Here is a 23,361-nt window from a genome sequence, read left to right on the forward strand (position 1 = left end):
TTTTCCCAGAGTATGTTTGTTTTCATTCTAGGTAGTAATAGCAAATCAGTGTTTTTCAGACAGCAAAGTACATTTCATGCATAATTTTTCAGCTTCTCTTATTTTCCCAAGGGAAATGCCACAAACATATCTAGCTACCTCCAAAAGCTGCTGCCCCTGTGAGCTTTGCCAGCTAATATTAGTCATGGTCAACAGCACTCGAGTGCTTTACAGAGCACAATTACATTTGGAAGAAATAAATCTGCATTTCAAATAATTTTTTATGGGATTGAAATAGTACAGCAGAGTAAAGTGTTTGTAAAACGAACAGATTCTCATGAAAAGAGCCACATTACTCTTCATCATTCTTCTCCGTGAAAGAATGAAGCTGTGATAAATTATTTCCTGCTTGTCAAACTATCTTTAATTGGAATAGTTCATGTTTTCAAGGAGTGGGCCATCTGAAATGGGGGCAGTGGCAGAAGTCAGGTGTGGCTTCACAGGAGCTGAGGCTTGCATGGCGTCAAAACTCCATCCATGGTGGGATTGTGCAAAGTGCTGCCATGTATATCTGCCCCTGTTTTCTCCAGGTTTGCTGGAGCCTAGATGGATAGAGGAAAAAGATATAAATACAGAAGGCAGAGACAAGGATGGACCATGTTTGTATTCTGAATTAGTTGAGATATCACACCTTCATCTCAGTGACTGTACAGGCAGCAGGATCCAGCCTGTTGAGCACCCTGGTTTACATGTCTTTCTTGAGAGCACATTTCTTAGTCTGTCTGCAATGCCATACAGACAATATCTGGATACACAGATATTACTTTGTGAGTGGACAGGGATAAAATTCCTCATAATTCATAGATATTAAGGACCACACGCTACTTTTGTCTACTAATACTGACTTTTTCTAGGTCATAGATAAAAACGAAGACAATTCAAACATCCCAAATTAATGATCTCATTGAAAGTTTTGCATGTACACCCTGAATGATAAATTGGAAAAAAACCCAAAACAGTCAGGTGGAATTTTTTTTGCTTTGAGGGTTTTATTTGTGTGTGTCATTGCTAATAAAATGGTGCATGACCACAGCCTCCACTGAAAAATACAAAATCCACTCAGATATCTGTATGTGATGTATAATACCAATAAATGGAGTATATGTTGCTGAAATATTTTCTCCAATGATTTTGAATCTGTATATTTAATTAAATATAGCTTAGTCAGTGATTCCTAATAATCCAGTGATCATATTTCAGCAATCATATTCCATATTTCATTAATATGCTGTTCATATGCTTTCTTTTCTCATGAGAAAGAAGAACATCTCAAAAAAAGGGGTTATTAGAGTACCACCTCTATTAGTTGTTTGAAAACATGTTAAATTTGCTTTTTTTCTTGCAGTGGAAACTGTTCTTTCTGAAGGTGCTTTGCCCTGGCACTTCTTTGTTGTACAGCAAGTGAATATGAAATCTTTACCTGCAGATGTCTCTTTGTCCTATGGAGTTGCAGATGGGATGTGTTCTCTAGCAAAAAAATAAAATAATATATATATATATAAAAGGCAAAGCTTGAATTCAAGCAGAGGGGAAAGCTATGTCTGCAGTTGTGGCTATTAATAAATGCCTCCTTTTTAAAGATGACTGTAATTCCAGCTATCTTTCCAAGAGCTGCTGGGATTTATGTGGGGAAGGGAAGGGAAAAGGGGAAAAAATTAACAGAAGAATGCAAGAAAGAGAAAGAATGTAATGCAGAATAACAAAGGAAAATAGGAAGGAAGGAAGGGAGGAAGGAAGGAAGAAGGAAGGAAGGGAGGGAGGGAGGGAAGGAAGGAAGGAATGAAGAAAGGAAGGAAGGGAGGGAGGAGGGAGGGGTGGGGAAGGAGGGAAGGAGGGAAGGAAGGAGGAAGGAAGGAAGGAAGGAAGGAAGGAAGGAAGGAAGGAAGGAAGGAAGGAAGGAGGGAGAGAGGGAGGGAAGGAGGGAAGGAAGGAAGGAGGGAGGGAGGGATGGAGGGAGGGATGGAGGGAAGGAGGGAAGGAAGGAAGGAGGGAGGAAGGGATGGAGGGGGGGAGGGAAGGGGGGGGAGGAAGGGAAGGAGGGAGGGAGAGAAGGGGTTTCCAATTTTCTCTTTTTTTTCTACATTTCTGCAAAAAATAAAAAAAAAAAATCAGTTCTTTATAAATCGAACCGGAAAGTCAGCAACTGATTTATTTTGCTGCACCCATTTTATTACGCGCTTTCTTGCCTTCTTTTTAGCCTTCAGCGACACTTGTCATTAATGTTTCTCTGACATATATAGAGTATCGTCAATACATTGCAGATCTTCTACAAGAAGAAATTTTGTCAGTGTTACAGCACAAAAGATCTAGTTGATTTTCTTGTCTATTGTCTTTGACTATGTCTATTGACTCTATTGACCTGACTTTCTGTAAATTGCCTTCTGAAAAGCCAAGCAGTGGCCACTTATTTTGTACTTATTTCAGTCCATTTCTCACAGAAAAAAATTTATCACCCATGACAATGGTTTTCAACCTTTTGCAATCTGAGGAGTCTTAAACTAAGACCCATGTAACTGTGGACTCCTGCTTAGTAATTCGAGACAGAAACAATAGGTTTGTCATCATTTGTGGGTTATTATTAGGTAATATAGTGTGCGGCAGAAAAGTTTACAACTACTGATCTTGACGACATCAGTTGAATCTATGAAAACACACTTATATGAAGTTGGGAACTGTGCTGTTCTGTCTTCCTTCACTGATTTTTAAAGTGAATGTAATGAATTTTTATTTTTTTTCATTTTGCTCAGAATCTGTGCTGTTTATTTAGCTGGACACCAGGTCCAAACTTCCTGGACAAAGTCAGGGATTTAAATTTTGCACTCCATCAGTAAGTAACACAGCTTCTCTGCAGACCCACACTAATCATCCTCAGACTCCACGATACTGTGCCCTCTCATAGCTCTGCAGTGTGCCCAGCCTCTTTAGGTAGAGAATATGGGGATAGAAAACCTTTTACGCCTGTTTTCAGTAATGCTTTTTAGTGGCTTCTAAGCTGTGCACTGCAGCAGCGATGCTGTTGTTCTGCAGTTTCCAGAGAAGCAAATATATCAGCATGAAAATGAGCTGAAACAGTTGCTCCCCTGTGGATGTGTTCTTCAGCTGAAATGAATATCTTGTTAATGGAAGAAAGCTCTGAACGTTTTCTGGAAGGTGGAGGGCAATGCATTTAGGCTGGTATTTTTCTCATTCTGCTGAGTGTGGCAGTACTATTTTGCTTGACAGCCAGGCAGCCACCAGAAAAGGTGGGGGGAAAAGACAAGCTCTGAATTAAATGTATTTCTGGAGTGGATTTAAATTTGTTCCGCTGTTAGTAGAAGGAAATTTTAGGAAGGAACAGATGTCAAATTGGAAGGGAGTGAAAGCTAAGAGTGAATCTGCTGCAAGTTCAGGAAGAACCTATTTAATTTGTACATTATGTTCTCTTGCATTAAAACCTGTCCTTCCCTGTATTTCTTGAACAGCTGCAGCTCAGATCCTCTCTTCCTTTCCTTAAATCTTCCAAGTGAGCTACTGAATGATATTAATAATATATCTCACTAATATTTGCATATAAAGAGCCTCAGGGCCAGATAAAGGTGATTAATAACCTGGAAATTCAAAAGAAAAAAACTAACTTTAAAAATCTGGCTCCAGTGACACTCTAAATGATGGGTTCTTCTGCTTTCGTACTCAGGTCATACTTTTTTGTGTGTCAGTAGATTGATATTTCAAACAGAACACATTAGCCTTTTAAATTTTAATAGGTGAGAAAGAGCACTTGGAGGATCTGAACTGGAAATTCTGGAGTTAATTGATTGTGTTATTTACTGGAATTTGTTCATCTATTCTCAGCTTAAAAGGAGTTGTGTTAGCTGCTGTATTCAGAATTGACCCCATTCTTGGTAATTTCTTTTGTTAATCTTGTTCCATTCAGAAAGTCAAAATTGGAACATGTTGTAATCGTCCACATTATTTAAATAGCATGTAAAGACTCCATGTTGCTCCATAAGTATTCCTTTCCTTCCACAACTGCTTATAATAAAAATCTAAACAAAGGTGGCAGCTACCAGTGGGAAAAACTATTGCCATCTCCATAGAGGAAAATGGAAATCCTAAGATCCAGTCCACCTCATTTGGGTTCCTTGCTTGGGCATAAATCTGAAGTGCTCAATAAAGCAATCTTCTAATGTAGGTGTCTATGATCCCTGTTGGGTCGATGGAGCGAGACACATGGCTTGAAAGGCCTTTCATTCTGAAGATTTCTGAAAAGTGAAATGGGAGAAATTCAAGATATATGAAAGAAAATGCCTCTCAGCCAAAGATGTATCTGGCTGTACTCTATAGCTGCTTAACTCTGATGCCTTGACTGTCTCTTTCTATTGACTGGATAACAACTGTGCATAGCGGCAAATCATTCATTGCTCTATTATTGGTCCAGATGTCAAAGTAATTGCATTGCTACAGGCAGCTATAGCAGGTAGACCTAAAAGGACCTTTGATGCAGAACTGGATATTTTTCTCCATCACTGTTATGAAATTCTTACCAATATTCAAGGACAGATTCTTATTTCTTATAGGTGGTAGAAGTATTTATTGTTCTAATAGTAATTGCTAATGAAAAAGGAGATCAAGCAATATCAGAACACATTCTTCAGCTTACAAATGTCAGCAGGTTAGAAGGCCTTAACAGATGCTTATCTCTAGGATGCTGCACACTTTGTTATATCCCTCTTACTCTTCTATGTTCCAGGAAGAAGGGCCTCATGTATTTTTCCTGTTTCTACGGAATCTGTTACTTTTTGTTACCCTCCTCTAACTCCTCTATTCTTTTGGAGATGAGGGAAGCAGGACAGCAGATCATACACAATTTATGGGTGCACCACTGATTTATAGAATTAATAATAACACTTGCTATTTTTTTTTCTGTTCCTTTCAAGGCAATTCCTAACCTCTTACATGTCCTACAATGCACTAATCTATTATTTGCATTGAACTGGCACTTATGGTTTTGAATTCTTTTTTGTTGGTGGGAATAGCTAGTTCAGAGCTCAGCAGGGGTTAATTTCCTGTATGGTCATTCTTTGGTTTGGTGCCAGCCTGTGAGTTTGGATTCTGTACTTTTGACCTAGTTACGTGAAGAGAACATTTTGTTGAATAATGCCCTGAAGAACTCCATAAATATATTAATACTTTTAGGAACCCTGTGAATCAACAACAGAAAATGACCAAGAAAATAGCACAGCCGTGAGCCAAGAAGCAATCCCAAAGCAGACTCCTGCTATTTCCACATACAGTTTTTTTGAGGTAATACAGATCAATGTGCACGAATCATTGGAAGTGTTCTGATCTGGTTTCTCAGAGTGGAGGCAAAAAAACATCCCATTCACAGTCTGTGTCCCAAGGATTGATGGGTGGTGTTAGTGTTGGATCTGAAAAAGCAGAGAGCAAGGCACTGCAGACCAGATTGTCCTCTGAAAGACTGGGATCATACAGTAAGAAACGGGTTTGTGAAAGTATGACCCTGATGAAATGGGATGGAGATGCTCATCATAGTTCAGGCTAAGGGATTTTGGACTGTCTCAGGGGTTCTCCTTATCCCCCACATCTGTTATGCCATAACCCCTTGCTGTGTGATTGCATGGATATCTTGCAGTCCATGTGCTTTAGGGTGCGAGCAGTAGTCACAATAATTGCTGTGATTCTGTCATTCTAGGTTACAGCCTACTGAGATTTCCTTTTCTCTTACTTTCTTAAAAAGGGGTATCAGAGATTCCCTGTTGGGAAAAGAAAAGAGCGTTTGACAACAAACTTCGAAACAGCAACTCTCAGAATGCCTGAGCTGAAAATCAAGCACCTGGAAAATGTGAATATGTGATACAAGATAAATATTCTTCTTGAAGGAAACGGGAGCATGTCAGTAACAGTCAGAAGTGAAAGCATCCTTGACACTGAAACAATGCCAGGTAATGGGAAGACCCAGGAGCTAGTTAGAAGTCAGAATGAATTCTGAGGGTTCTTTTAATTTTTTTCTTTCTTTCCTAATCCCACTGTCTCTCGTAATGGTAGTACCTTTGGAGGTTACAAGGTTAAACTTGCAACAGAATTCATTAATAACCCGCTTCTGTTCCAGTGCAACGGACAAACTTTGCTCTGAGCTGTGATGATATAAATCAGGGTCATCTTCCTCTGAGTCAGTAAAAAGCAGCATTGTAACATCTGAGTGGGTGAGATCAGTATCAAGCCCAAGGTATTTTATCCAACAAATGGTATATTATTTAAAACATAGTCTCCAGGGTCTCAGAAGCTGCTCATTATTACATGGATCTGTTTCCTAAGTCTTTCTGCAACTCTCTTTTATCATTTCAAGCCATGTTCCTAAATTCTCCCACCTCCTGAATCCTGAGCCCCTAACAGCTCTATATTGTGTGCAGAATATGAATAATTTTTTGCAGTATTGGCTGGCTGGCAACCAGATTTTTTCTGAGCACTAATTTTCTTCAATGGGATTCTCCTTTTGGACTGCTGTTTTACACTCTCTTAGCAATAGTAACTTAGCAATATATAATCAAACAGAAATATGTATTCTTTAAAATGGATGGAAAAACCTGGGACAAACTACTTAAGTCTGAAATAGAATCAGCTTAAACTTTTAATGTTTTCACTGCTGTAACACAGATACAATATCACAAAGAAGAATAAAAATACACAGACGTCACATTCTTGCAGAACATATGTACTAGTACAGTAATTTAGTGCAGAGACAGAATACCTCTAAGTTAACTATTCACTTCTTGTCTCTAACCTGCTTTTTTAAGCTGTACAAGTTTTTATAAGCTAAATAAGGAAAAGCAGTGGAAAATGAACAATAAAGAACAATGCAGTTATATGACAGGGAGATGGCTTAGATAAACCTAATATACCTCTTTCAACTCTAAAGTCTATGATTATAGAAAATAGTGCATTGGGCACAGTTGGGGTCTATTGATCTCTATCTCCAGTGCATTAAAACTGCAGAGAAATTTTTCGTTCAGTTCCAAGAATTCTCTTCTTCTATATCCCTTTTTCTACTACAAAAAATGTAGGTATCTCCATATGTACTGGCCATAATTTCCAATGAAACTTTTTTTTTTGTTACTGCATTTTTTTTGTTTATTTGTTTTGCTTTTGTTTGGTTCTAATATTTTTGTTTGATAAACAGGACACCTGGGCTCTGCAACACTTGAATGACCAAGTTGTGAAGTGACAAGATATTGACTAAATAAAATATATATGCAGCTGGACTAACAATGGCTGGACAGAGGACAAAGTTACTGGCTGGGATCCATGTTCTAACAGAAGCATCAGAAGCCCAACGTGTCTTCTGCATTTCCAGGAGCTGAAATTTCAGCAGAACAGCCAACACTGGCCATCAGCAATGGGGCAACAGGTTAGAACTAGAGGGTCAAGTCATTGTTCAATACATACATTTGTGAAAGGGGTTAAAAAGGCCAAAACCTTTACTTGTACTCACTGAGGAAAGAACAGCCAATGCACATGCAAACCAAGCAGGTGAATGGGAGGAAACACATAAAATAAGGAATGGATGAAGTCTTGAGTCTGCTGCGCACAACACAGAGGCAAAACAGCTGTGCTAGCTGACAAATGCCTGTGAGGGCAAACACAGACTGCACATAAAAAAATATTCCAGGCAACTAGAAAGACAAATAAGAGGCAAAAGGCCCAAGATTTAACTAATTAAATGACTACCACTTAGATGTCTAGATATTTTCAGGAGGGAGACATCCTGAAGCACACAGAATATGTTGGAGGAATGATGCTTTCAGATTGCCTATTTGGGAATCTTTTGGTGAGGTCAAAAGTCTAAATACAGTTGTGTGCATACTTGTCTAAAATTGCATTAAATGAATCACAGTGCCTGATTTTATCTGCCCTATATGCAGGACTTCTAGAAAACCAGTTTTCTAGCTTACATGAGTATATAATAATCAGCAGAGTATGGCATGATCCCTGTTGTATTAGTGGAGGAAGGGTGAGGCGAGGCGGGGAGAGGAGGGGAGGGGACGAGAAGAGAGGAGGGAAGGGGAGGCAAAACGAGAATTCACTCACAGTAAAATGCAAAATACCAACAGAAAACTCAGCAACACAGAAAAATATTTGGCATCAGCCTACATATGCAGGACAGATGCTATATATTTGTATATATTTGTAGGGGGACACATAAGAAAAAAATAAGGTTTCTTTCTAAAGAATGCACAGTTCCTCCTGCCAAAATTAACTGGGAAGACATTAAAGAATCTGCAGCTAATTGCACAAATACCTGGAAATGTTTCTATTCTGCTTCTGCTCAGCGTTGAAGCACTACCAAACTATCTGCAAGCAGGATGCCTGTCCTAATAGTGGAATTCAGCTTTAGAGTAAGTGGACATTCAGGAAGTTTAACATTCTGATGGGAATAATTAGCCTGTCTTTAGCCGGGAACCCAAACCTTTATACTGTAGATGTTCGCTAACATAGAAAACAGCAGAAAACATCAATGAAATAAATACTTGCCTCTTAGTTAGTATGTGTAATCAAAGAGCGGTGACGGTGGCAAATGCATTGATGTGAGAATCAAGGCATGGACAATCCTGTGAGTGTATTTTCCTTCGTCCAATTTGGATTTCCTGAGAAGAAATCAGGAAAAATTCTCTGAATTGGCACGTAAAATCAGTCACCAGGTTTAGGCTGCAGATATTTTTCAGCTGTGTTATCTTAATCACTGGAGCATTTTATTCTTTTTTTTTTTTTTAATTGTGTTTATTTTTCCTCTCACAAAATCTTGCACAAAAAAAGGTAGCAGGAGGCAAAATATTTTGTTCTGATTCTATGCTCTATTTCAATAACTCTGTGGAATTTATTTTCTTAGCAGACTGAGATATCATGTTCACTGGGCTACAGTTTTGTTTTGTCACTTTTCAATCTCTGCTGTAGCTAAAATTAAACTTTGACCACATAATATGTTAATACCCGAATCAATTCACTGACTCAGATTCCACAGAAAGGTTGTGTCTGCCGAGGAGGAGGTATAAGACCTGCCCAAATCCAAATTTGCCTTTCCCCAAGTAGATTGGTTCAGGCACTGGGTGAACTCTAAAGCAGTTTGGCAGACTGCAATGCATGTGTGTTTCCACAAGCCTCATCTCTGTTTACACACTGGGCAGTTCCAGGGTTATTCTCTAGCCCTTAGGCCAGCTGGCATACCACAGGTTTTCTCCAAGGTACTAAACTTCTCAGTCTCCGAGGCAGGTTGGCCAGACAGAAGCTTCTTGCTGGGAGCAGTTCCTTCTCATACTAAATTCCCACCATGACCAGGGTTTGTTTGGGACAATGCTCATTGAAAGGAGACAAATCCAAGCCAGCACCACCCTAAAAATTTGTTAGAAGACAGGCTGAAATGCCCCAATGTCCTTGGTCCTGTCCACCTTACTAAAATAGATGTAGTCTTGAACTGGGTATAGGTATATGTATATAAGGGTGCCTAGGTGCAATCATAGAATCATAGAATGGTTAGGGTTGGAAAGGACCTTCAGATAATCTAGTTCCAAACCCCCTGGCATGGGCAGGGACACCTCACACTAAACCATCTCATCCAAGGCTCTGTATTAGCCTTGAACACTGCCAAGGATGGAGCATTCACAACTTCCCCGGGCAACCCATTCCAGTGCCTCACCACTCTCACACTAAAGAAATTCCTCCTTATATCCAATCTAAACTTCCCCTGTTTAAGTTTTAACCCATTACCCCTTGTCCTGTCACTACAGTCCCTAATGAAGAGTCCCTCCCCAGCATCCCTATAGGCCCCCTTCAGGTACTAGAAGATAAGCTAGAAGGCTGCTATGAGGTCTCCACGCAGCCTTCTCTTCTCCAGGCTCAACAGCCCCAACTTCCTCAGCCTGTCTTCATACGGGAGGTGCTCCAGTCCCCTGATCATCCTCGTGGCCCTCCTCTGGACTTGTTCCAACAGTTCCATGTCCTTTTTATGTTGAGGACACCAGAACTACACACAATACTCCAGGTGAGGTCTCACGAGAGCAGAGTAGAGGGGCAGGATCACCTCCTTCGACCTGCTGGTCACGCTCCTTTTGATGCAGCCCAGGATACGGTTGGCTTTCTGGGCTGCGAGTGCACACTGAAGCTGGCTCATGTTCATTTTCTCATCGACCAGCACCCCCAAATCCTTCTCTGCAGGGCCGCTCTGAATCTCTTCTTTGCCCAACCTGTAGCTGTGCCTGGGATTGCTCCAATCCAGGTGTAGGACCTTGCACTTGTCATGGCTGAACTTCATAAGGTTGGCATCAACCCACCTCACAAGCGTGTCAAGGTCCCTCTGGATGGCATCCCTTCCCTCCAGCGTATCAACTGAACCACACAGCTTGGTGTCATCGGCAAACTTGCTGAGGGCGCACTCCATCCCACTGTCCATGTCAGCGACAAAGATGTTGAACAAGACCGGTCCCAACACCGACCCCTGAGGGACACCACTCGTTACTCGTAATCTACCATGCATGACCTTTCAGGAGTGTGTTGCTATCCTAGAACAATACCACGTGACACCAGTCTTGCACACAGTAAGTCAGGTGGGATAGGTGGGATGCTGGAGGTCAGTGCAGACTGCGCATGCTCCCCAGTCAGTCTGCTATCACCACCAACTCCTTGGAGAGCTGCATTTGCAATGGGAGAGGGCTGGATCAAGAGTTGCCAAAATGCGACTGAGCTCACCAGGCAAGACAGCTGTGCTGATTTGTGGAAGATGAGGGCGGCTAACTCCTGCTGAGCTTGCAAACATGCTTTCTCCAGAGCTGGAAGGGTACAGTGAACTACGAAATACTCAGTAGTCGTTTTTTTGACACTGCCAGTGGAGACTGAAGTAAAATTCCAAGTTAATTGGATCAGCCTCTTAAAATTCACTAATAAGGAAAGCACAGTGCCCAGCCTCTTACTGGATTATATATTAGGCACAATGACTGTCATGCAGGAAGTAAATTCCCATTTTTATCATTAAACAGACAGTGAGGACTCTCATTTTTTCTCTTGGGGGAAATTCTTCAATGCCGGCTTCGTAAACTGCATTCAGAGCCAAAGAGCTGTTTAAAAATATGGTAAGGGTAAAGAAAGAGTTTTGAAAGAGAAATTCCTTGCCAGTACAGTGCCATTGTTGTGCTACATTTTCTTTTGAAATGCCAGCAAGAAACAATTAAGGAGCAGCACTTGTAATGTATAATTGATGGTTTGCAGGTATCTAGAAACTTACAGCAATTAGGCCCAGAGTGCAACATTACTTATTCATCACCATCTGGAACTTATAACTTTATAAACCCTGCTATAGTTTATGTTTGTCTGGCAGAAATGGCAAGTTTAGCATTTAAGTGCTGCATTATGATGCAGAAGTTAAATATTTAACAGTGTCCCGACATAATGCAGCTGAGTGGGATAAGAAGAACACGTGTGGTCAGAGCATAGCGGTATCTAGATATTGCAAAATATAAGGAACAGAATGCCCTTCTGAGAGCAAGAGGACAGAGAATGCTTCCAAATAAATCTGCAGCATTTCTATTGCATCAATAGAAAGCTGTGTCATTGATCCTTGGGTCACAGCATGCATTATCTAGTAATAGCTGTGATTCAAGTTTAGATATGATTCAGGTTGGTGAAAGAACCGTTTCTATGAAAATCTGAGAATCTCCCACTTTCTTCTTTGATGTTATAATAGAGGTAGACTAAAGATGGATAGGGAATTTTTTGAGAAAATATTTTCTTTTCAGAAAAATGTCATTTCATCAAACATCAAATCCATTCTAGTTACTAGTTTGACAAATTTCCCACTGGAAAAACAAAACAAAACAATCCAAAATCAATAAACCAAACCCCAACCAAAACCACAAAATAAACCAAAATCAAGTCACAAATCCTGAACAGTTAATTTTATAAACGTTGAATTTTTTCTAAAGGGTAAAGTTCACATTGGAAATAGAACTAATTTTAGTTTTTTGTGATACCTCCACTTAAAACCAAAGAGAAGAACCAGGTGAAATGATGTCTGGATCTATTCCAACATTCTCAGGATCCTGAGTTCATGAACTGATTCATGCCTGGAAGCTTTCTTAGAGCATTAACATTCTTACCATTCTGGTTGACCAGTTTCTACTCTGCTCTGGTCTGGCAACCCACCCTGATTCAGCTGAGATGACTGACAGTGGATTGACCTGTTCTACCTCCAACCTGCACATGGAGAGGAATCCTGCGTTTCAGAACTACCCTTTAAAGGAACTCGATAAGATCAACTGATTCTTTCTGCACTGTCACCTGTCTCACAGATTCTTGCAAGCACAGTCAAACAGCTCTAAATATTTTGTATGTACATGGGAGGTGGTGATATTATGCCTTAATGCCTGATTTACATCCACTCTATGCCCAGTGATGCAAAACATCTCTAGTGGGAAGATTAATGTCCAGTTTTAACTCTTTACATTAAACAGGCCCATATAGATTATACCCTACTAGGAAATCTGAAGTTCTTTGTCATGCAGGTACTTCCAACAAACTTCTTTGGTAGGAAAAGGACCCACCGATGCAAAATAGCTGAGTCTCAGTGGCTTACTACAAGTGGGTAATTAGCTATTATGGACAACTTTTTGGAGACTCACACAGGAAGGCTGAAACATAGAAGTGCCATACAAACTCTTTCCTTGTTCTCCTAGAGACACAATTGCAATGAATTTTACAGTGCAATAGATTATACTGGCTTGCAGAGTGATTCACAAGAGTTCTGTGTTGTTCTGATCCTCACAGAATCACAGAATCCCAAGGGTTGGAAGGGACCTCAAAAGATCATCTAGTCCAACCCCCCCACAAGAGCAGGGTAACCTACAGTACATCACACAGGAACTTGTCCAGGCGGGCCTTGAATATCTCCAGTGTAGGAGACTCCACAACCCCCCTGGGCAACCTGTTCCAGTGCTCTGTCACTCTTACAGTAAAGAAGTTCTTCCTGATGTTAACATGGAACTTCCTATGCTCCAGTTTACACCCATTGCCCCTTGTCCTATCACTGGATATCACTGAAAAAAGCCTAGCTCCATCATCCTGACACCCACCCTTTACATATTTGTAAACATTGATGAGGTCACCCCTCAGTCTCCTCTTCTCCAAGCTAAAGAGACCCAGCTCCCTCAGCCTCTCCTCATAAGGGAGATGTTCCACTCCCTTAATCATCTTTGTGGCTCTGCGCTGGACTCCTTCAAGCCAAGAAGTATGGCAATGGCTATCGTGGATTGGTATTGATTTATCTACAGTATCAAAATGTTCACTTTCCTATATTAATTTGTTATTTCTGCTTGACTTAGCTACCATTTTGCATGTATTCTTATTCATCCAGTTCATGATTCACTTAATTTGTTTTAAACATCCTCATCTAAATCTACATGTTATGCAAACAAACTGGAACTTCTTCTGCAACTAGGCTAATGAACTAGTACTTTCATTCATTCAGATAGTTTTGACTCTTGAGTCAGTCTACACAGGAATACAGTATGATTTTGCCAGCATGAGTTTCAGAATATTGTCTGGTTTTCTTACAGCTCCTGTTCCTAGAATCCAGTGATGACGAAATGCTTTAGTTTTCATGCTTACATATAAAACCAAAAAATCTGACCTATAAATGCTCAAAACCTGAAAGTGAATGAAAAAAACACTTCTACTTTGATTATTATTGCTACAAGGTAATAATTTACTGGGGAGCTCAATTCATGATATGCAGCTGTTTGAGTAAATCAGTGTTTGACATTTTATCAAACAGTATTTCAAAGCTAACTGAAGCCCTAAGCAAATAAGAAATTTGTCTTTGCTTTCTCATGTACTGTTGTAGTAGAGATTAAAAGTATGCATGATTAGTATAACAGCATGGAGTGTTATTCTCTCCAAATTGCCTTAAGCATCACTTATTAGCATCACTAAAACATTTAGCAACACTTTTAAAAACAATTTGCAGGCAAGGAGAATCAGTTTTATTTCAAATATAATTTTCACCAGGTCATGTTCAGTGCAGGAGTTATTTACATTTTTACCTTATGTTTTCAAACATACTGTGTATGATGACTGAGCACAGAGACATGTATCATGTGAAGCTGGAGAGGACAGTCTTTATCATAGCAGACTCAGTGGTTGATTAAGGTCTCTCCAGTGCTGACACCAGGTAGCAGCTGACAAGGTCTCTATTATTCTTTTATAATATAAATAACTTTTATATAATATATAATATATATAATATAAAATAACTTTTTCTTCTTGTGTCTTTTTTGATTTTTTGATTTTTGATTTTTTTTGGGGGGTACACACACATGGACACCTCGTTTTTGTTTTTTGGTTTGGTTTTGTTTTCCTTTTTTAAAGTCTGTGGCCATAGCGTTTGTGCAGGAGAGTTAGGTGTTATGAATCAGGTGCAGTGCTGTAGTGATGTCCAGAATGAGTCTGCTGAGAGTCTGAAAGTCTGATATGGACAGAGATCAGCACCGTCCCAGAAAAAAACACCTATGCGGATGACGAAAAGCAACACAGACCACTTTACACCTCAAACACAGTCTCTCTTCCATTTTCAGAGAAGTCAGAAGCATCTACTTTGGAGGAAACCATCCTTTAGAGAAGAGAAAATAGAGCTTTCCTTCCATCATTCCAGTTTGGAAAAGGTGGGTTCATGAAGCACAGCAGAGCCAGTGCTATGTCACAGCTGTGCTGCATAGTGCACTACAGACGTGCCTGAATCCAATGGGATCACTGCTCTTCAAAGGAAGATCAACATTTGCCAAAGCTACAGAAATCAAAAAGAAAGCATAAACAGCTAAATTAACATAAGGGGTTTATCCTGCTCCTACCCTTACTCAGGATTCCTATGGGATCAGGTGCATCTGCATGGAAGATGCATATTTCTGATTACTTCCCACCACTCTTGAAAATCTACTGCAATAATTTCCGAGAGCTGCATAGCACATTGCTAAACAGCTTAGACATGGCACAGATGACCAAGCAGCTCTGTATTCCTGTTTTCCCGTGTGGTTGCATGCCAACTGGGATGGATCAAAGCAATTGACACTGCAAATTCAGCATGGGAAGTTGACTGTAAAGGAAAGAAACTGTGAGGCAACTGCAGCTGCCTAGGATGGTACAACAGAACTGGATTTAGGCTTTGGTTCAAAAAAACCAAAATTATTGTAACCAACAGCTTTTAATATAGCCTTGAGTATGCAGGATGGACATTCTCCATAGACCATAGAGGAGAAAAAAAGCCTAATCTGTAAATACCTTCCAAGCTTGAGTTATTTATGTGGAAGAGCCTGGATTCAAACTAAAGGGGTTTTGTCCATGGTGATTATTTGTCTATGTCACAGACAAATTCAGGAAAAATTTCCAGCCTATTTATAAACTGAACTTCTACAGGAAGAATAAAAACCAGGTGAGGTGCTGAAAACCAGACAGCTGCACTCCTTCTGAAGGACAGTGACAACCCCCAACCAAGATAATGAAAAAGCTCCTCCCTTTGCAAGAAGCAGCATCGGAGTCAGGTTTGAGATCTTTCCTACTCACCCCCCTTCTGTGTTGCAGTGACTGTACCATCTATCAGTCGCCCCATTGCTGTACTGACTTTTCCCGAAGTATGGACCACAGTAAATGTAGAGAAAATACAGTGTTGATTGACAACACGCAAGCAGAAGTGCTCCAAAGAAACTTAGCAGGGACATTTGATTTCTTTTGATGGCAAATAATGACATTTACTGTCAAGAGCTGCTGTCAAGATCATCAGCTGCCCATCTCCTCCACTGAGTGTCCCCCGGCTATTTTTGATTGGATTCCCTTTCATCAGGATCTAGAGATCTGTGCTGTCCTCTAAAGTTTAGCTATTGCATCACTTTTCCTTGTGCAGCATTTGTTACATGACTTCTACATTTTTTTTCTCCCCAGCCTAGGTTTATTTGTGAAGGTCACAGAGAACTGGCTGCGATAAGAGCCCCAAAGCCTTCACTTTGCTTCTGAATTGTTCTTGTTAATTCAGTGCTGATTGAAGATTGATACCAGCCCTGGAGATCAAAGTCTCCTATTCCCCGTGACAGCTCAAGCTTTTCCTCATGGCACTTTTGGCTTGACCTAGAGGTAGCACTGGTTCCAAATCCATTAAGTCCTTCACCCTTTTCAGATGAGTCTTGTTGCTGTAAGTTTTGGTAATGGTTTTGTGCTATGAATGTCTGTTCTGCTGAAATTAAACTGTCATCTAACTCCTTCTGGTCACTTGGCTGAACTAAGAGTGCTCTGGAAGCCAGTTCTATTATTTTTCATATTCATCTAGTAGCTGAACTGCCTTTTGAGTCTTCAGGCACAGTCACTGTCAAAGTTACCACCTACCAGAAAAGTGGCATTGCCTTTCAGTTCATCTGCATGCAAGCAATATCACTCGTTTAAAGCTACTCAGAGCCTGGAATACTTCAAAATCTTTATATGGGGATTTAGATGAATAGGACCTATGAAGTAGAAAGATCAGGCCACCTCAGATAAATCAGTTTTTCACATGTACGAAGCAAGTAGTTCACAGTAATAGAACAATGGTCACAGCAGGTCTTGTTGGGTCGGTCTGTAGCTTATTACAGAAACATTATTTCCCCAATGAAAGCTGTGAGGAGGTTCCCAACAGAAGAAAATGCTGCAAGCATATGCTGAATTATAAGAATGTGCCTGGATCTGTCCCCATTCAGCAGTGTTAGGTGTCTGATTGTGTTCAACTGTCTTGATAACTTATTAACAAATGTACAGATTTATAGTGAGGCTGTTTTTTTAATGAAGGTGCATGACCTTGATTTTCTGCAATCCTATCCAAACTAGACTGAGCTTTTTTCGTGATGAGGAGCAAAATGCTTTCTAGACATTCCTTACCTGAATTAATACTGTTCTATTCCATGTTTGATTAGAGTATGTGGTTTCATCACTCTTCCTTTCAAGTTCATGGATGGTTTTTCCTGAGTTCTGTTTCTATGATTTCTTTTCTAGAAATATGAAATCATAGAATAGTTAGGGTTGGAAAGGACCTTAAGATCATCTTAACCCCCTTGCCATGGGCAGGGACACCTCACACTAAACCATGTCACCCAAGGCTCTGTCCAACCTGGCCTTGAACACTGCCAGGGATGGAGCATTCACAACTTCCCTGGGCAGCCCATTCCAGTGCCTCACCACACTTACAGTAAAGAACTTCTTCCTTATATCCAATCTAAACTTCCCCTGTTAAGTTTTTTGGTTTCGTTTTGTTTTGTTTCTTACAGGCAAATTTGAAAGTGTCCTAATATTTGCTTACTGATTATAGAAAAGTGGTTTTTATTTGAGAGGAATATTATATTTGCATTCAACGTAACATAAAATATGTCAGAATTGTCCAGTAATAACACTCGGTTTCCTGCTCACACTGCATTTTCCTCTGTTACACAGCTACGAGGATACTATAGGGAAAAGTTCTGTGCAAGGTCTGGAGGCTGATACTGTGTTTTTCAGTCTATTTACACTGGCAGCTGAGAGTGCTGAAAGGTAAATTTTCTTTTTTTAAGGGTAACTGGTGCCCAAGCTGCCTGGGATAGCATAGGGGAACCTATTACAGCTGTATTTGCATTCTTGTATACATCTAAGTATTAACATTAGCAGTCTGACACCTCCTTCGCTACGAACATAATGCTATTTCACACTTAGTAGAATTTGAGAATTGAAATGAGTATAGCTTAAGTAAATAATTTACTCTTGGGCTCGGCTCAGTGGCAGGTACACACCCAGACATGCTGGTGACGGGCTTCCTGATCCTCCTATCAGACGTCCCTCCTTCACCTGGTGCTTTTCTCAGGTAATGGCAATTGTTTGGGGTTTTTTTCCCAGACTACAGCCCATTTCCATCTCTAGAAAATACAAGCGTATCATGAAGTGATAGGTAGGCAGAGGTAGCTCACCTTATGGTATGAGACTAAGTTAGCCATAACAAACATTTCTAAATAGTTGCAGAGACAGTAATTCCAAACACAAGCCTGGAGAAGCATAATGTTATTTTCTAGCTGATTTTCTTAGCTATCTTTATTGAATATAGGTTGCTGTAACAGATGCAGGCATTCAGGTTGACATTTAATTTATCCTCTGAATTAAAAAAGGATGATAGAATTTAGTCCCAGTTAAAACATGCCAGCACTCTGCCACTGAGCCTTACTTCTATCAAAGTCATATTAGTATTCAGCTGTATACCATTAGCTGAGCTTCTCAAGCAAGCTACCTCAATAAATAGTTTAATGGCAATAAAAAGAACATGTGGCAAGAAGGGTCTACCCTTCTTGGAGAAGAGCAATTAATTATGTAGAGAAATTAAGCTACAAACAGATTACTTGAACATTATATTTCTTTTGATTTCAAGTAATGAGCTGTAAAATCTAATCAATGTGCCTCCAAGGGAGCAGTACTCTTGGGCTAGAGCTAACACCACTTGTTCCATCTACCTGGAAAATTTCTGACCGATGTGGCATTCTTCTGTTATCTGGCTATGCTTAAGTAGAGATGTCATAGCTATACATACACAGCCTAGTGAGCATTGAAGACATATATGAATAAAGACCTTGCAATAAGGGCATGCTGATTACACTGAACACAGCCAGAACAGAGTGGTGCGCAGAAAAATGAGAAAGAAACTGATGTGAAAGATAAATTGTTTCTATTCTTTTTTCACAGTATGTTTCTGGAGTAGGATTTTATTTCATAAAAATAAAAAAATTTAAAAACTAAGAAAAAAAACACCCCAAAACTATAAAAAAACCCCACAACAAAACCGGAAGTACAAACTCATGCAAAAAAGCGCATCCCAGAGTTAACAAAAAGGTTATAGAATCTGTAGAATTTAGAGGGAAAAAATAATTCATGTTCAGTTAACTGGTATGTGTGCCCTTGGTATGTGCGTCCTGGCAGATCCCACTAGTGCTCAGACTCTTGACACCTTAGGTATTGTCATCATTTAAACCCAACCACAAACCTCGTTCACTCACACACACACCCCACCCCCCCACCCCCCCCTTCTTGCCCTCCCCCTGCTCCTGGAGGGATGGAGAGGAGAATCAAAAAGAATTCAACTCCCACGGGTTGAGATAAGAACAGTTTAGTAACTAAGGTATCACACACATCACTACTGCTACCACCAATAATAATAATGATAAAGGAAATAACAAGAGGAAAGAATACACCACCTCAACACCAGCCGACCAATAACTCATCCCACTCCCCCCAGCCGAGCACTGACCGATACCTTGTCCAACCCTGCAGTCCCAGCCCTTCCCTTCCGGGGTAACTCCCCCTTACATCCTGGGCATGATGTGCTATGGTATGGAATACCTCTTTGGTCAGTTTGGGTCAGGTGTCCTGTCTCTGCTTCCTCCCAGCCTCCCCTCCTCCCTAGCAGAGCATGAGACTCACAAAGCCCTTGGCCAGACCAAACATTTGAGCAGCAACTGAAAACATCGGTGTTATCAGCTCTCTTCCCAGGCCAAAAAATGAAAACACAGCACTGCACTAGCTACTAAGAAGGAGAAAAATGACTGCTACTGCTGAACCCAGGACAGGTATTTCTCATGAGCCATTATGGAAACTTCTAACTGCAACAAGTATGTTTTGCTTTTTGATGAGGTTTCACAAATCACACATGCAGTCTGCTTAATATGGCATGATGGATGACAAGGGGCATGTTAGGGGTTGATTCTGCTAAGGGATATCTTTTGCACAGCACTCGCTACACAGCATTCATTGGATGCAATTATCTACTCATGTACAACGGCTGTAGATTCTCATTCAAGCACCAAGGTTTTCATCATGGGGAGAATAATATATGATCTGGGCTGTTACAGATGGCTGTTTGTTGCAATGGTAAAAAATATTCAATATCTGAAGTTAAAACTTTGGAGTCATAGAATCATAGAATAGTTAGGGTTGGAAAGGACCTTCAGATCATCTAGTTCCAACCCCCCTGCATGGGCAGGGACACCTCACACTAAACCATGTCGCCCCAGGCTCTGTCCAAACTGGCCTTCAAGACCGCCATGGATGAAGCATTCACAACTTCCTTGGGCAACCCATTCCAGTGCCTCAACACCCTTACAGTAAAGAGCTTCCTCCTTATATCCAGTCTAAACTTCCCCTAGTTTAAGTTTGAATATGTTACCCTTTATTTTATCACTACAGTCCCTAATGAAGAGTCCCTCCCCAGCATCCCTATAGGCCCCCTTCAGGTACTAGAAGATAAGCTAGAAGGCTGCTATGAGGTCTCCACGCAGCCTTCTCTTCTCCAGGCTCAACAGCCCCAACTTTCTCAGCCTATCCTCATACGGGAGGTGCTCCAGTCCCCTGATCATCCTCGTGGCCCTCCTCTGGACTTGTTCCAACAGTTCCATGTCCTTTTTATGTTGAGGACACCAGAACTGCACACAATACTCCAGGTGAGGTCTCACGAGAGCAGAGTAGAGGGGCAGGAAAACTGAAGCCAGCTCATGCTCATTTTCTCACTGACCAACACCCCCAAGTCCTTCTCCGCAGGGCTGCTCTGAATCTCTTCTTTGTCCAACCTGTAGCTGTGCCTGGGATTGCTCCAATCCAGGTGTAGGACCTTGCACTTGTCATGGTTAAACTTCGTAAGGTTGGCATCAGCCCACCTCACAAGCGTGTCAAGGTCCCTCTGGATGGCATCCCTTCCCTCCAGTGTATCAACCAAACCACACAGCCTGGTGTCATCGACAAACTTGCTGAGGGAGCACTCCATCCCACTGTCCATGTCACCGACAAAGATGCTGAACAGTTCCTGCGTCTGCCTTCCAAGACTTGGGTGGTCAGAGCCTTTGCTAGTGAAGACCGAGGCAAAGAAGTCATTCAGAACCTCAGCCTTCTCCAAATCCTGTGTAGCCAGTTCTCCCGAGAGCTTCCTCAGGGGGCCTACGTTGTCCCTAGTCTGTTTTTTATTCACTACATACCTATAGAATCCCTTCCTGTTATCCTTAACATCCCTAGCCAAGTTTAACTCTTAACTGGGCCTTGGCTTTCCTAACCTGGTCCCTAGCTTCCCAGACAACATCCCTGTATTCTTCCCAGGCTGCCTGTCCTTGCTTCCACCTTTTATAATCCTCTTTTTTCGTTTGAATTTTCGTCAGCAGCTCCTTATCCATGCAAGGAGGTCTCCTGGCCCTTCTGCCGCACTTCCTTCTAGTAGGGATGCAACATTCCTGAGCTTGTAGCAGGTGATCCTTGAATATCAACCAACAGTCTTGGACCCCCCTGCCCTTCAGGGCTATATCCCATGGAACCTTACTAAGCAGGTTCCTAAAGAGGCCAAAATCTGCTCTTTTGAAGTCCAGGGCAGTGAGCTTGCTGCATGCTCTTCTCACTGTCCTGAGGATCTCAAATTCGACCATCTCATGATCTCCGCATCCAAGGCTGCCCTGGAGTGTCACATTTCCAATGAGCCCTTCCCTGTTGGTGAGCACAGGGTCAAGCATGGCATCTCTCCTTGTCAGCTCCTCTATTACTTGCAGAAGGAAGTTGTCTTCCACACAGTCAAGGAACCTCCTGGATTGCTTGTGCCGTGCAGTACCATCGTTCCAACAGATGTCAGGGTGGTTGAAGTCCCCCATGAGAACAAGGGCCTGTGAGCTTTTCCTATCTGTCTGTAGAGTGCTTCAGCCGCAGGTTCTCCTTGATCAGGCGGTCTGTAACAGATTCCCACAGTAATGTCTCCCATCGCTGTTCTCCCTTTAACCCTGACCCGCAAATTCTCTGTAAATTGCTCACCTGCCCCCAGACAGTTCCATACTCTCCAGCCTATCCCTACCATAAAGGGCAACTCCCCCTCCCCAACTGCCAGGCCTGTCCTTTCTAAAGAGCCTGTAACCTTCCATTCCAACACTCCAGCCATAGGAGCCATCCCACCATGTTTCTGTGATGCCTATTATATCCCCGTAGACGTGCACACATCTCTAATTCCTCTTGTTTGTTCCCATGCTATGGGCGTTTGTATAGAGGCATCTGAGCCGAGCTCCAAATGAAGCCGGCTCATTGGCTGGAGCGGCTGGAATATCTCTACATTGCTCCAAGCATTTATTATAGGTGCTGGCAACTGACTGGGTGTGTTGGGATGGAATGATGCCCCCTCCCCCAACACATCTAGTTTAAAGCACCCTTGACCAGTCTGGCAAGCCTCCTACCAAAACTGTTCTTCCCCTTCTTTACCAGAGCAGCTCCACCAGTCCCCAGTAGACCTGGCCTACAAACTTGGGTCCCGTGTTCAAGACACCCAAACCCCTGACTATGACACCACCCTTTTAACCATTTATTAACCTGGCCAATCCTCCTAGCCTTTTTAGGGTCCTCCTAACCACCTCTCCCAGGGCTCTGTAGTCCTTCTTTATGTTCTCCAGGCTACTGCTGTCTATGTCACTAGCACCCACGAGGATCACTACAGGTGGGTAACAGTCAGTGGGACTTACTAGAGCAGGCAGCCTCTCTGCAACGTCCCTGATCCATGCCCCTGGTAGGCAGCACACCTCACTTGAGACTGGGTCAGGCTGACAGACGCGTGCTTCTGTCCCTTTCAAAGTAGAGTCCCATACTACTACGACCCTCCGCTTTTTCCTTGCGGCACCAGTAGAGATCTTCTTTACCAGTGCATAAGCCGGCTGTTTCTGGTGTGTGTTTCCTCATTAGCCTCATTAGACAACAGATTTAGGAGAAGGGGCCTTGCTTTTAACTGTCCTCTTCCTCCTTTTTTTGTTGGGATTTTTTTTTTTTTTTTTGTTGCTGTTTCCCAGTTTCTCGGTTGGTGGCCTCCTTCTTCCCTCCATGAGCTACAGGGGACACTTGAGGCCCCCGCACAGTATGGGGCTGGAGCAAGCAGCCCCGCTTCCTCTCAGCTCCCCTGACACCTTGCAGCCTATTGACAGCGTCCCGCAGCTCAGCCCCTGCTGCAGGAGGACCTCCCCCAGGGAGCACCGAGCGCAGCCCTGCCCATTGTGCACCCTCCCCTCGCAAGCCCAGTGCAGGCACCCTCTGCACCCCGAGCTCTGCACTGCAGCCTCCCCTCTCACCGGCTCTGTCTGGGTGCCTCCGCTGCCACCGCCGGGGCAGCCAGAGCAGAGCTCCCAGGCCGGGCCCTGCCCACACGACGGGTGCTCACCATCCCGCTCGCCTGCCCGCGCCAACTGCCCCGGCCCGCTCTGCTCGCCGCGCTCCCTGGGGCAGGTTTTTACCCCCTCAGGGCTGGTGCCGCTGCTC

The 23,361-nt window shown here is 42.1% G+C and overlaps 1 long non-coding RNA gene across 2 annotated transcripts; it reads right to left on the reverse strand.

The window, feature by feature from the left end:
• Positions 1 to 270: 270 nt before the first annotated feature.
• Positions 271 to 23,361, reverse strand: LOC136014451 (uncharacterized). Of its 2 annotated transcripts, none has more exons than XR_010612717.1 (4): positions 23,175 to 23,361; positions 8,569 to 8,681; positions 1,460 to 1,506; positions 271 to 581 (listed from the first exon to the last, which is right to left on the reverse strand). It is a non-coding gene; the product is annotated as an uncharacterized LOC136014451 (long non-coding RNA). The 2 variants fall into 2 exon arrangements; XR_010612716.1 differs by lacking the exon at positions 23,175 to 23,361 and adding an exon at positions 16,972 to 17,075.

The sequence above is a fragment of the Lathamus discolor genome, chromosome 5, assembly GCF_037157495.1.
Source record: "Lathamus discolor isolate bLatDis1 chromosome 5, bLatDis1.hap1, whole genome shotgun sequence".
Classification (NCBI taxonomy): domain Eukaryota; kingdom Metazoa; phylum Chordata; class Aves; order Psittaciformes; family Psittacidae; genus Lathamus; species Lathamus discolor.